Source organism: Pinus tabuliformis, chromosome 9, assembly GCF_031772625.1.
Source record: "Pinus tabuliformis cultivar Carrire ecotype Pingquan chromosome 9, CPIR1, whole genome shotgun sequence".
Classification (NCBI taxonomy): domain Eukaryota; kingdom Viridiplantae; phylum Streptophyta; class Pinopsida; order Pinales; family Pinaceae; genus Pinus; species Pinus tabuliformis.
Genome location: NC_142307.1, coordinates 665,619,463 through 665,633,668, shown reverse-complemented (window position 1 = coordinate 665,633,668; position 14,206 = coordinate 665,619,463).

Sequence of the window (14,206 nt, the reverse complement as noted above, 5' to 3'; positions counted from 1 at the left end):
ATTAATTCATCGAGTGGGAGAACTAAATCTAGAGGTAGATCTAAATCTCCAGGAAAACTTGTAAAGGTGTGTTGGAAATGTGGAAAGGAAATACAAAAGGGACTGTAAATCTAAAGCTCCTGACAAAGGAAAGGGATTTGATTATGCTCCTTCCGCAGAGGTGAAAACCACCTCAGATGTAGGTGGGGATGTGTACTTGGCTTCTTCAAGTACACATGTAGATGATAAGGCGTGGTTGATTAACTCAAGTGCATCCTTTCACTTCACTCCCCATAGAGAGTGGTTCTGCGAGTATGAGAAATGTGATGGTGGTGATGTATTCTTGGGGGATGACAGGAAGGCTAAAATTGTTGGTCATGGAAACGTTAAGTTGAATTTGCAAGGTGGAAGGATTAGAACACTTCCAAGTGTTATGCATATTCCTGCATTGGCCATAAATCTGATTTTTGTAAGCAAGTTGGATGATGCAGGTGTAAAAATAGTGTTCGAAAAGCATACATGCAAGACGGTTCAGGGAGCACTGGTATTGATGCGAGGAGTTTGGATTGGAACTCTGTACAAGTTGCAAGGTAGCATTGTTGTTGATGGGTTCAATAGTTATGTGGTTCCTGAAAGTGGAGCAGAAAATCTAGTGGTCTCTGGAGAAAATACCATGTTATGGCATCAAAGTCTTGGACATATTAGAGAGAATTGCCTTCGAATAATTCATGGTAAAGGTATAATAGAAGGTATCACCAGTAGCTCTTTGGATTTTGATTTCTATGAAAATTGTGTATATGGGAAGCAGAATTAGGTGAGTTTCCCCTCTAGTGGTAAGAGGGCGAAACAGATATTAGAGCTTGTGCACAGTGATGTGTTTGGACCTGTGAAGGTTCCATCACTAGGTAAGTCTATGTACTATGTATCATTTAAAGATGAATTATCAAGGAATACATGGATATATTTCCTTAGAAGAAATCTGAAGTTTTTGATAGGTTTAAAGAATTTAAGGCTCTCGTGGAAAACCAGATAGAGAAGAAGATAAAGGTGTTGAGGACAGATAATGGTGGAGAGTTTTGCAAGAAGGAATTTGAAGAATTCTGTAAGAAGTGTGGTATAGTATGGCATAAGACTACTCCATACACACCTGAGAAAAATATAGTTGCATAAAGAATGAACAAGATGTTGATGGAAAGGGCCAGAAGGATGCTCAATGATGTCGGGTTAGGACAGGAATTCTGGGCAGAGGCGCTGGAGATTGCATGTTACCTGGTCAACAAATCCCCTTCATCAGCGCTAGAGGATAAGACTCCACAAGAGGTATGGACTAGCAAGAAACTCTCTCTTTCACATCTAAGGGTATTTGGATGTGATGCATATGTACATGTTCCCAAGAAGAAAAGAACAAAGTTGGATAGTAAATATGAAGAGTGCATCTTTATTGGGTAGAAGGATGGTTTAAAGGGTTATAAATTTTGGAACCCATTAACAAGGAAGGTTGTGTACAGCCGAGATGTGGTGTTCAGAGAAGTGAAATATGTTATTAAACATGAATTCCAACTAAAGGAACCTGAGAAGATGGAGTTTTACCTAAACGAGGAAGAATCAGACTCTACAATAGAATAAGAATCAGAATATGACCATCCACAAACTCCGGTTGTGAGAATATCAATTCGAGAAAGAAGGCAGCTAGAAAGGTATAGTCCATCTAATTTTTGTTCAAATTTTGCTTTATATATTACTGATGATGATCCCAGAACTGTGAAGGAAGCGGTAGATTCAGAGGATGAAAAACTATAGAAAGAGGCCATGGTTGATGAAATGGAATCTTTGCACAAAAATGAGGCTTGGGATCTGGTGGAGTTGCCAGTTGGAGGGAAAACCATTGGAAGAAAATGAGTGTTCAAGAAGAAGACAAATGTAGAAGGAAAGGTAGAGAAATACAAATCTTGGTTGGTAGAAAAAGGTTATTCCCAAGTGCCACGAATTGATTTTGGTGATATTTTTTTTCCTGTTGCCAAGGTAGCTTCTATTAGATTAATTTTATCTATTGTTGTTGCTTTTGATTTTAAGGTACAACAGATGGATGTGAAGACAACATTTCTTCATTAGGATCTAGAAGAGGAGATCTACATGAAGCAATCTGAAGGCTTTGCAATAATGGTAATAAAGAACTGGTATGCAAGTTAAAAAAGTCTTTGTATGGGTTAAAACAGTCACCAAGGATGTGGTATCATAAATTTTATACATTTATACGGGGACTTGGCTTCATCAGAAGCAAAACATATCACTGTGTGTATTTTAAATTAATTGGTGACCGTGTTATTTATTTGGTCTTATATGTGGATGATATGTTGCTGATTGGAAACGACAAAGAAATTTGACATGAAAGATCTTGGTGCTACAAACTATATTCTGGGCATGGAAATTAAAAGAGATCCAACAAAGAGGAAGCTCTGGTTAAACTAGAGGAAGTATGTCGAGACAATACTGCAGAGGTTTAATATGTAGGATAGTAAACTGGTGAAGGTTCCTATTCCTATAGGTGTGAAGTTATCTGCTGAACAGTGTCCCAAGATACAAGAAGAGGAAGAGAACATGTCCATGTTCCATATGTAGGTGCAGTCGGTAGCTTGATGTATGCGATGGTCTGTACTAGACCAAACATTGCACATGCAGTGGGAGTATTGAGAATGTTTATGTCAAAACCAGGGAAGGAGAATTGGACAGTAGTGAAGCGGGTTTTCAAGTATTTGCGTGGCACTAGTGATTATGGTTTGTGCTACCAAGGAAGACCAAGATCAGAAAAAGTTTTGGATATGCATGGCTTTGTTGATGTAGACTGGGCTAGAGATCTAGATTAGAGAATATCTACAAGTGTGTATGTGTTTAACATATTTGGAGGTGCAGTCAGTTGGATGAGTAAGAAACAATCTATAGTGGCACTATCAACTACAGAGGCACAATACATGGCATCCACTCATGTAAGCAAGGAATTCGTTTGGTTGTAGATATTGTGTTCAAGTATGGGGTTAGTACAGGGAGCTATAAGGATAGACTGTGACAACCAAAGTGCAGTTTTCTTGGAAAAGAACCTTGCTTATCATCCAAAGACAAAGCACATTGGTACTCAGTATCACTTTGTCAGGGATGTGATACAAGACAAAAAGGTGTTGCTGGTAAAGGTGGACACTTTGAAGAATACTATAGATGCATTGACAAAATATGTGAGCTCTGAGAAGCTTTCTTGGTGTAGAGAAAAAATGGGGGTTGCAGGGGTGGATAAATGACTAAGCTCTCCTATGGCCCATTGTGAAAAGAAAAAAACAAGTGGGAGAATGTTGGGTTGTGTTATATTCTTTCCAAGACTAGCCTCCCTAGTTAACCAAGGGGTTAGAGGGGCAGCAAAGTCCCCCTTTGTTGCGCTAACTGTGTAGTAGGGTTTAAGTGGGGTGGCTAGCCCCCCTTTATGGAGTCTGGGGCAGTGCCTCAGAGGGAATTTATTTTGGACCCTATATTAGGTGGACGGGCCTACCTATGGTTTTCGCACATGGTTTTGGGCACGATGGTTTTTGGTCCATGGTATTGAATGCTTTGGCATGTATATATATGTATTATAACATTGAAAGGAACATAATGAAAAATCAAGCTGGTAGTCCCGGTTTTGGGATCTAGGGGAAAATATCTGTGTATATGTGTTTTATGTGTTATTCTCTCACATTGTTTATTTTCTGTTCTTAGAATTCGTATGCAGGTAATTTCTGTACGGGGTTAAAACCTACAATATCCCTATAATCCATACAAATACACAATGATCTATCCTTCTTGTGCACCAATACTAGTGGAGAAGAGAATGAACTTTGGCTAGGTTACATTATATCGGGCTCTAGCATTTCTACAACCATACGTTCAATTTCACTCTCTTGTGCAAGGGATATCTATAAGGCTTGATATTTCGAGGAACGATTCCTGGAATCAAGTCAATAACATTATCATGATCACGAAAATGTGGGAGGCCTTTGGGAGTCTCAAATACCTTTGAATGATTGTCCAAGATTCTTTGGAAATTTGGAGAAATGAATGATTTCTATGCTTGACCATATAGTGACAATAATTGTGTAATTATGTCTTATTTTTCTTTCTTCACAATATTTTTCATGCCATTAGATATCATTATCTTCCCTCATTTCCTTGTGATGCCCCTTAATTCAATTTCCTTTCCCTCCCAGGAAAATTTCAAAAAGAAATCTTTAAAATTAAAAGCTATTATCCCCAATTATTATAACCATTGGACTCCTAATACAACATCAACACTGGCCATTGGAATGGAAAGCAATTGACTATTCAATACATATTCCCCCATGGTTATATTGATATTATAACACTTCCCTGAGCAATTTATAGTTACTCCATTTGCAACCATCACTTGAAATTCAAGTGCTCTATATAGAAAGAAATTCAATTCCTTGGTTATATTACAATGAATAATATTATGGGTATTACCTGAATCGATCAACACTATTATCTTTTTTTCTTGATATATCCTTCTATATTGAGAGTTTGAGGAGTGGTAATTCCTGTCAATGCATTACAAGATATGGTCTAATTAATTTCTTCTTTCTCTGGGGTTCATCCTTGTTGTAGATCCTCTTCTTTTGATGTTTCTTGTTCCTTATCTTCCTCCTCTTCACAATCTATGTAAAATAATTTCTTCTTAGCACACTTATGACCCTTAATGTATTTTCTATCACAATTTTAGCGAAGCCCTTTTTCTCTTTTTTCCTGCAGTTAGTGTGGTGTCAACTTTCTAGGTTGTGGGAGGATAGGAGCAACAACACTTCCATATTTATAGTTATGAGTGTTATACTTCCTTGTTGCCATAATTTTTCTTTCAACATTTATTTCCACCTTGAATGCTTTCTCCAATGAATCAGGTTCCCAAAGGTGAACCTCGTGATGGATGTTACCCTTTAAATTCTCTTTGAAGACATCAATCATATGCTCCTATGGAATATCATTTACCTTGATACTAAATCTTTGAAATTCCTCAATGTGCTTTGCCATTGAATCTTTTTTTTTGAGATTTATTAATTGAATAAAGGTGGTGTTTCTCTTTATATCCCAATAATGTGCTACTAATTCTTCCACAAACATTAGCCAAGTGACAATTAATTTACGCGAAAAAAATTGTCGATACCACAAAAACTAATTTTGTTCAAAATATAAAGATGCAATACATACCTTTTGTGTGTGTGGCACATCATGTATATCAAAGAATTGCTCCATCTATAGTATCCATGTTAATGGATCCTTACCATCAAACTTCCCCTTGTCAATCTTTGGAATGTGGCGGGTCTTAAACGCAACATTGGAGTCTCTAAAATCATAACTCATATTCCTTTTGTCCTCATCATGATTTTCATGGATTACCTTGTCACTACTCAGAAGCCTTACTTGCAACAACTTTGTCAAACCTTCCAATTTGACATTCATTGCATCAATGTATACTTTAAAAACTCCCATATATGCTTTTAAACCATCCTTAAAGCCTTCCATGTTTCCTTTTATTTTTTCTTCTAGACCATTTGTCTTAGCTTCTAGTTCATTTTTGGTCACTCTTTGCAAGAGAGAACTTTGTTGCACTTGGTCTCGTAATTTTGATATATCATGTTGCATTTATTCCTCTTATTCATGTTTCATAGTAGAGCTTTCTAGTTGCTTACTAGGTGTTTCCATTTTTTTGTTTCAAGGAATTTTGGAATCAAACAATGATATCTATGCTTCACTATGCCCTTTGAATCACTTAAAACTGACTTTTCAACAAAATTTGAGTAAAATTTAGAAAATACGCACATTTTTTTTTCTTTTTAGGAGCTCGATATTGAAACTGTTGTATCTATATACTTTAAGATCTCCAAGGTCTAAAATTTCATCTTGTTCTAGCCCCCCGAGTCTTATTTCCAATGCCATAAATCAGACTAATATTGGACTCTTCAAGGAAAAATTATTCCTAATATCCCACAATCTCCTGATTATAGAATGTTTTAGTAGAGCAAGCTTGTACAAAATTCCACATGTCATTGTTTTGACCTTTAGCCTTGAAAATCATACACAGAAAATTATAGTCCGTGCACTTTCAGTCACTTTTTACGAATTTGAAATTTGATTCTTGGAGAGAAGGTTATGACGATTTTCCTTATGTCACCTGTTTGAGATTTAATTTTGGAGCTTGCAAAAACCATAACTTCTTTGGACCGTATCATATAAAAAATAGAGAACCAAGATCTAAAATTTGTGCACAAAGTTCACCAATATTGTTTCTTCGCTTGGTAAAAATTTAAGCTTCTAAAGCCTCGTAGAAAAAAATTATGGAAAAAATTCCAAGATGACCTGTTTGAAGCAGCAAAACCCTAGAATCCAAAGCTCTGATACCAAATGTTATGGAACCAGATCATAAAAAAATAAAAGATAGATCAATGACTTACGAATTATCCTCTTCAAAGGGGAAACCTCCTTTACATCACATAAATGAAAAATCTTGGATGATACAAATAACAAGACCTCCTTTCTATATATAGGTGTCTAAGGGGTCACAATATAATTAGAGCCTACATAAAATTAATAATGTAAGGGCACAATAGTAACAATAGTGGGATTATATGGGGCATAGCAATAACAATATGGGGGCTACATTAACAATAACAATAAGAAGGTTACAGTAGCCTTATAGGGACCTTACATACTATTGTAAAGGTAACAAAATAAGATTTCCAAAATTATATCCGATAATACAATTTGAGTTATGAAATTAAAGAAAAAAATCCTTCAAAGATAAGGCATCCAAATTGGGCATAAAAAATGAAAAAATGAATATTTCTAACAATCTACATTTTCCAATATTTACTTTAGTCATATGTAGTCTCCCCTTTTCCTTGACATAAATGATAACAACATTTCCAATAATTCCCCTTTGTCATTGATGGAAACCCTTAGTCAGTTCTGCAAAAATACTGTAGAACTCCTTGTGTACATAATTATTCTTATACCTGCAACTTCTCTAGCTTTGACATGAATGGAAAATGGATACTCCCCTTGAACTTTCCCTTCTCCTTATTTGTAACTCTTCTTATGTCTACAAATTTTCTTAGTGTCTATAATTATTCATCTATGTGCAACTTCTCTTAGTGTTGCAACTCTTATCTAACTACAAATCCTCTTAATAACTACAACTACTCCCTTTGTCAATTATCTTTACTTATATTTGCATATTTTTCCCCTTTGGCATCAATGGAAAATTGTTGTTTTTACGTTTAGATAGAATTTATTCCCTTGAGATCTTAACAAAAAAAAAATACTTCCTCTAATTGTTTACTTCTCCTTTGTATGCAAGTAGGCTCCCCATATTAAGGTTATGTCTATCTACCCCTACATACAAAATTTCCTCTTATATATCTCTATTTTTTGGACTGCTCCCCATTTTCTTTAGCTTTTTTTTACTTCTTATTTTTTGAATTTCTCCCCCCTAGGGTTATGCTTCATTTTGTCTACAACTTAATTATTTTGAAATCAAGGGAATTCTCCCCTTGAACCAATGCATCTCTTTATTTGTAACTCCCCCTTTGTTCTTTTATTTCCAATTGAATTTCACCATTCACTTCATATTCAAATGTTATTTCATATACTACAAAAGTTTCCTTTCATCATATTCTTAATATGGCCCGAGGTGTTGCAATCCCTCACTTATTCTTATATTTATCTTTTACTAATAAGATGAGGGAGATGCAACTCTCATACAACAATCTTCACCTTTAAATTTATTAAGGACATATATACTCTATCTAAAGTCTTGGTTTCTTTTTTTCACTAATCTTCTAGAGCCTTCAATCCTTATTTTATAACCCTTATAATAAAATCGACCACATACCATTTATCAACCATCTGAATTACACATAAAATATTTTGCTTTGAAATTTCAACAAACATGACATCTTCAACTTTAGTTTTTCCGTTGTCGAGGCAAACTATTTTGTTGTCCATTATCTTGGCTGATGTTCTATTTCCAAGAGAGACATTACCATCATTGAATTCATTTGAGATTTAAATTTACTCATATATCCTATAATATGATGTGAACACCCACTATCTACATACCATTGACTTTCTTGCCTTTAAACATATATAGCTAGTCCACATTCTTCTTTATTTTCTCGTTTTATTCTCCACAAATTTGTTATTTCATTTATATTTCTAATAATATCCTCTACTCTAGTTTGATTTGGAAGATTCAATACACTGATTCTATAATCATGGGCTTTGTGACCAAAAGTATTGCACTTGGAACATTCAATATGATCTAATAAGGGGGAAAATTAATTGTAATTTTTTATAACATTCTCAATAAAACTTCTAGGGTTGTTGCTCACACAACCATTCATTAATATCTTATATTTTCTCCTACTTTTGTTTGTCATATAGTCATTTATTACATTAGCTCTGTTATTTATTATATTATCACCAGAATTATTACATGGAAAGTAATAACCATAATTTTGTTTTGGCATCTGGATGAGAAGGGTGTCGAGTCATAAAAAGGGTCTTTTTCACCTCTAATTACCTCACATTAACTTGTCAATCCAAGAACGATTTGCTATCTCAAAGAGTGCACTCAGTTTGAGGCTGTCATTTGTCAGAGTAATGCTAGTAGTATAGTGCTCAAGGAAACACAAGAGTACACAGATGCTTAAAACAAAATCTACTTACAGCAAAGCACTTTAAGACTTCAATCATGCATTCAAAAGACTAAGTAAATTATCAGTCAAGGGTACAGTAGTAATAACTCATCCCTCTGTAAACTGATGTAACTAAAGACAATCAAGGAACAGATGATCAACCTGGGAATTAGACAACGAATGTCAATGCTCACTACAGTTTTAGATCGTTCAACGCAATGGCAATGCAAACAACAAGAAATGGAACAACAACTAGAAAATGTAACAGCAACTGATTCTTATAAACAGCAACACTTTATTTTAGAGTAATAAGTGCAGCAATCATATACTACAGAAATCAGAGAGCAATCCTTACTCTAAGAACAAATCAAATAGCAAATGGAAATAGAATGGCAACCAATTAGCAACGAAATATAGAACAACGCTTAAAGCCAATTGTGAATGTCTAGTAAACCGAAATAAATAACACACACAACACACCTTGGTATTGAGAGAAACAGTAATCTGAATCTGATACCACAAGTATTAATCTCAGTTATAACAGATAACGATCACAATTCGTAATGGAAAAACAATGTTAATTAAACAACAATCGTAATTAAGTATAAACCATAGATTAATACAGTAATACCAACTTAAGAATATTACAGCCTGGTTACTCTATAATTGAACAGCAATAGCATTCTGTAAAGAACAGTAATGTTACATCAATAATTTAAAGGAACATCAATGTGTTATAAAGTCAAAATAAACAATACAATATTCCTGTTACAGAGAGCGATATTGTAAATATAACAGAGCCGTGATATAAAATAACAAAACACATCAGATTACCAAACAAAGCTGATAATGAAAACCATGCACGAACTAAAGATAATGATACAGGAGCAAGTGTTCCACCAGGGCCGGGCCCTTAGCCTCCAGGGATACACCGCTTGAGATTATTCCAAGATCAAAGATGGAACAACAACTAGATTTATATTAAAGCATTCAAACAAAGTTATAGTGGATCACCTCTCAACGAGAGTCAATGATCAAAGTTTTAAATACAACGAGAAATTACATAAGAGTAACAACAACCATCCCCTGGGCTAGCAATGCTACCCCTTTTTATAACAAACGAGCGGAGATATCAATGATGCAAAAATAGTTAAGATTGTGATCCCTCAGGATCAGAGGATCCTGAGGGATTCACCAAATTGTTAATTCCAGTTATCCCTTTGTTCTCTTGCACTGATTCGATATCTCCTTTTCCTTTCCTTAGTTGATATGCTTCAGTTTGGATCGCCTTGTCTGCATATGGTTTCCTGCCACAGGGACAACAGTTAACTCTACTCTGCCTTTTTCCTTGGGACAGCAATCTTTCGTTTTTCCCTTTTTCTACATAAAAAAATGGCGATTATTAGTTATCTTGTGTTACATATAAATCTCATAGATTTTGTCATAATTTCTTCTTATTTACCTAGTTCATGATGCAAAGGGATTATGAGTTTTTAAAGAAAATATGACAAAACAATCAATAAAACATACCTTTTTCATTACTCCACACACCCCCCTGCTTACTCCTTTTCATGCCCTCATGAAAACATTGTAGTTGACATGTAAGGTAGTGAGAGAGTAAGCTGGAGACGGGATCTCATGTGGTGATCTATAGCCATGATGCCTAACTAGGTGTTCAAAAAGATGGTCTGTGTGACCCTCAAGCATCTCATACAGGGCTTGGTACCCAGGTGCAGGGTGCCAAATAATCAGACTCTTGAACCTATATCCTAACCAAGATGGCCCTACCCTCAAGATAAGTTCACCATAGAGGCTCAAGCGATCAGCAGCTAACTTATAGTTTTCATAATTAAATGGTTCCATGTGTTAAATATTCGGATTAGAGGTCTGGTATCGAAATTTAGCAGCTGCAATGGCAAGGTACTTTGTAGAAATTTTGAATAATAAACACATATTCAACAGAGATTATCTTGATTATGCACTATTGCGGAATACATGCACAATACATAAGCTCCTCTACGTTGATCAACAATTTAGCATCATCAAAAACAATGAAACATCAATCGCATGCACACATTAACACAATATGTATCCCGGGGAAAGCTTACAGCTGAAAACCCCACACTATATGTATATTAATGATTGAGAACATGTAACATTACATAGTACAATACTCCTCACAAGTATCCAGCACTATCTCCACCTGTTACACACAAACCAGCTCAGACCTGAACAAGTCACAGGTTCAAATCTTCTCCACTGCTTTGCCTGCCTCTATTGCACATTACCTGTTGAGAATCACTCACACTGGAAATCACGTGAGCACAGGCTATTCTACTGGGCAAATAATACGCAATACTCATTGGCATACTCAATACATTGCTTGTGCAAATCCTCATGCACAACTATAGTCACAACTGATAGCAATCTCAACCTCTAACACCTGTCCCTGTTGAACTATACATGCACTGACATGCAACTGAATTAACTGATGTATTCTTTAGTTGCTTTATGAGTTAATAATTAGTTTAACAACTCATCATTAGTCTATTTGTAGTTAGACTAATTACAACTAGTTTAACCAAATCAAACTGAACACAACTCCATCAACTCCACAATCAACTCCACCAAACTCAACTGCATGAGTTCTAACTGAAGTCCTACATGCAACAACTCAACTGACCCACAAAGAAAGCATATTTCCTTCTGACAGCTACATGTGCCACATTTGTAGCTCAAACTGAAGTGCTCCAAGAGGATAAGATAAAGTTTATAGTCTAAATATTATTATGAGACAATAATATTAGACCTTTCTATTTTTAGCTTGGCGTCTAAAAATAGACTTTGATCACTCCTGCTGTGAACCAGAAAATAGAAGTCCATCTATTTTCCCCAACATGACCAATCATCCATAAACAACATTCTGTAGCTCATAGACTATGATCCATATGTCTAAAACTAGACTTTGCGCCATAATTTGCCTGCGGGCCCACTTAGTGAAGGCGACTCCTTTCCACTAAGCTCCATCATCTTGTTGCATTCTCAACACTCCCTCTCAACAAGATATGGATTATCAGCAACCCCTATCCTGCCTCGGTGGTATTCGAATTTTCTCCTGGTGAGCGCCTTCGTCAAGATATCAGCATCCTAATCCTCCGTTGGAATGTATGAAAGTAACATGATTCTTCGCTTCACACAATCTCTGATATGATGGTACCTGATGTCAATATGCTTAGATCTATCATTAAATACAGGATTAGCCAAGATTAGAGTTTAATGCAGCTCTAGTTATCACAGTAAATCACAGTAGAATCCAAGTGAGAACCGAACAAATCGACCAGAATCTTCCTCATCCATATAGCCTCGCATGCAGCCAAACTTTCTGCTATATACTCGACCTCTGCTGAACTGAGTGCCATAGATCTCGACTTGCTGCTGTACCAAGAAACTGTTGTCGACCCGATACTAAAGACCCCTCCTGATGTTCTCTTTCTGTCCGTTGGGCTCCCTACCCAATCTGCATCCGTGAGGCCACATAGCTTCACCTCATCCTCCTATCTGTACCACAATCCATATCCCGATGTGCCTCTCAAATAACGCAATACATGCTTGCCCTCCTTCCAGAAGATCTTGGTTGGCTTAACCATATCTTGTGAAAGATGGTTAACAACATAACATATATCGGGTCGTGTATTGACCATATACATAAGTGACCCCACCAACTGTCGATAAATAGTGGCAACCACTTCTTCTGCTGAAGTGGCATCCTCCTTCCTCCAACCACCAGGAAGAGAAGTATCAACAGGCTTGCAGCCATGCATGTTGAACTTCTCCAGTATCTCCCGAGCATACTTACCCTGAGAAACAAATAGTCCATCACTGCGCTACCAAATTTCCAATCCTAGGAAATAATGAAGGAGGCCCAAGTCCTTCATCTCAAACTCCTTAGCAAGATCATCCTTGCATGAAAGTATCAACAGCTCATAACCCGTTAGAATCAAATCATCTACATAAAGTACAATGATAAGCAACTTACCCTCCACCACAATCTGGTATAGGTTAGTATCCGCCTCACTCTTGGAGAATCCAAGTCCGGTGAAATAACTGTCTATCTGTGTGTACCAAGCACATGGTGCTTGTTTCAACCCATACAGTGCTCTCTTGAGCCTGCACACATGTGACTCGCTGCTGAAGATCTCAAAACCTTCGGGCTACTCAATGTACACCTCCTCCTCAATGACTCCGTTGAGGAACGCAGTGTTCACATCCATTTGATGAATGTGCCATCCCATCTGCACTGAGAGAGCAAGAATCGTCCGTATGGAAGAATACCTTGCGACAGGTGCAAAGGTCTCCTCATAATCGATCCCCTCTATCTGTGAAAAGCCTCGGGCAACAAATCTTGCATTGTACTTCTCCACACTGCCGTCAGCTGCCTGCTTAACTTTGTAGATCCATCTCGAACCCACCACTGATTTCCCTTCTGGTCTAGGAACAATCTCCCATGCATTGTTTCTGACAATAGAATCATACTCTTCCACCATGGCGTCTACCCATGCGGGATCCTCCACAGCTTCCTCGAAAGAGGATGGCTCAGTCACAACACATTTTCTCATAAGATCCATGTATCCAGTGTACCGATCAGGTGACTGTCTCTGCCTGCGTTGGGCTGTAGGTGGTCCTACAACTTTCTCTGCATCTTGAGCCAGTCGCTCAGCTTCTGTCAAGCACTTTCGTCCTCTGATGGTTGGCGTTGCATGAGTGGTTTCTTCCACTCCATGAACCTCGTCCTGTGGCTGATCCACGTCCTGAAGCTCATCCTTAGGAACTAATAGCTCATCATCTGCATGCAAGTATAGCTCCCTCTCAAGCGAACACTTCATGGCTTTCTCCTCCTGAAATTTTATATCCCGTCGCACAACAGTTTTACCACTATCTGGCAAATACACACGATAGTTGTGGAGCGTATCAGTTTACCCCACAAATATCCCAACTTCTGCGGTCGGCTCCAACTTCTTCTTGGCATCCTTCGTCACATGCATGTAAACGTTAGCACCAAAAATCCTCAAATAAGAAAGATCAAGCTTCTTACCAGAATAAGCCTCCTCGGGTGTACTCATGCCAAGTATCCTGTGAGGACAATGGTTCTGCACATAAATTGTTGTATTGCATGCTTCCGCCCACAAGTGAAGGGGTAGGCCCTGATCATGCAACATCGCCCATGCAGCACCCACAATCGTTCTGTTCTTCTGCTCAACAACCCCGTTCTGTTGTGGGTTATGGGGAGCTATGAGCTCTCTTCAAATCCCTTCTGCCTTGCGGAAATCCTTGAACTCATCAGAGATGTATTCACCACCATTATCGCTCCTAAGAGCCTTCACCTTCTTCCACGACTCCTTCTCGACCAGTGCTTTGAACTTGCAGAACTTTGAGTATGTCTCGCTCTTCTTCTGCATGAAGAAGATCCAGCACTTACGAGAGAAATCATCAACAAAAAT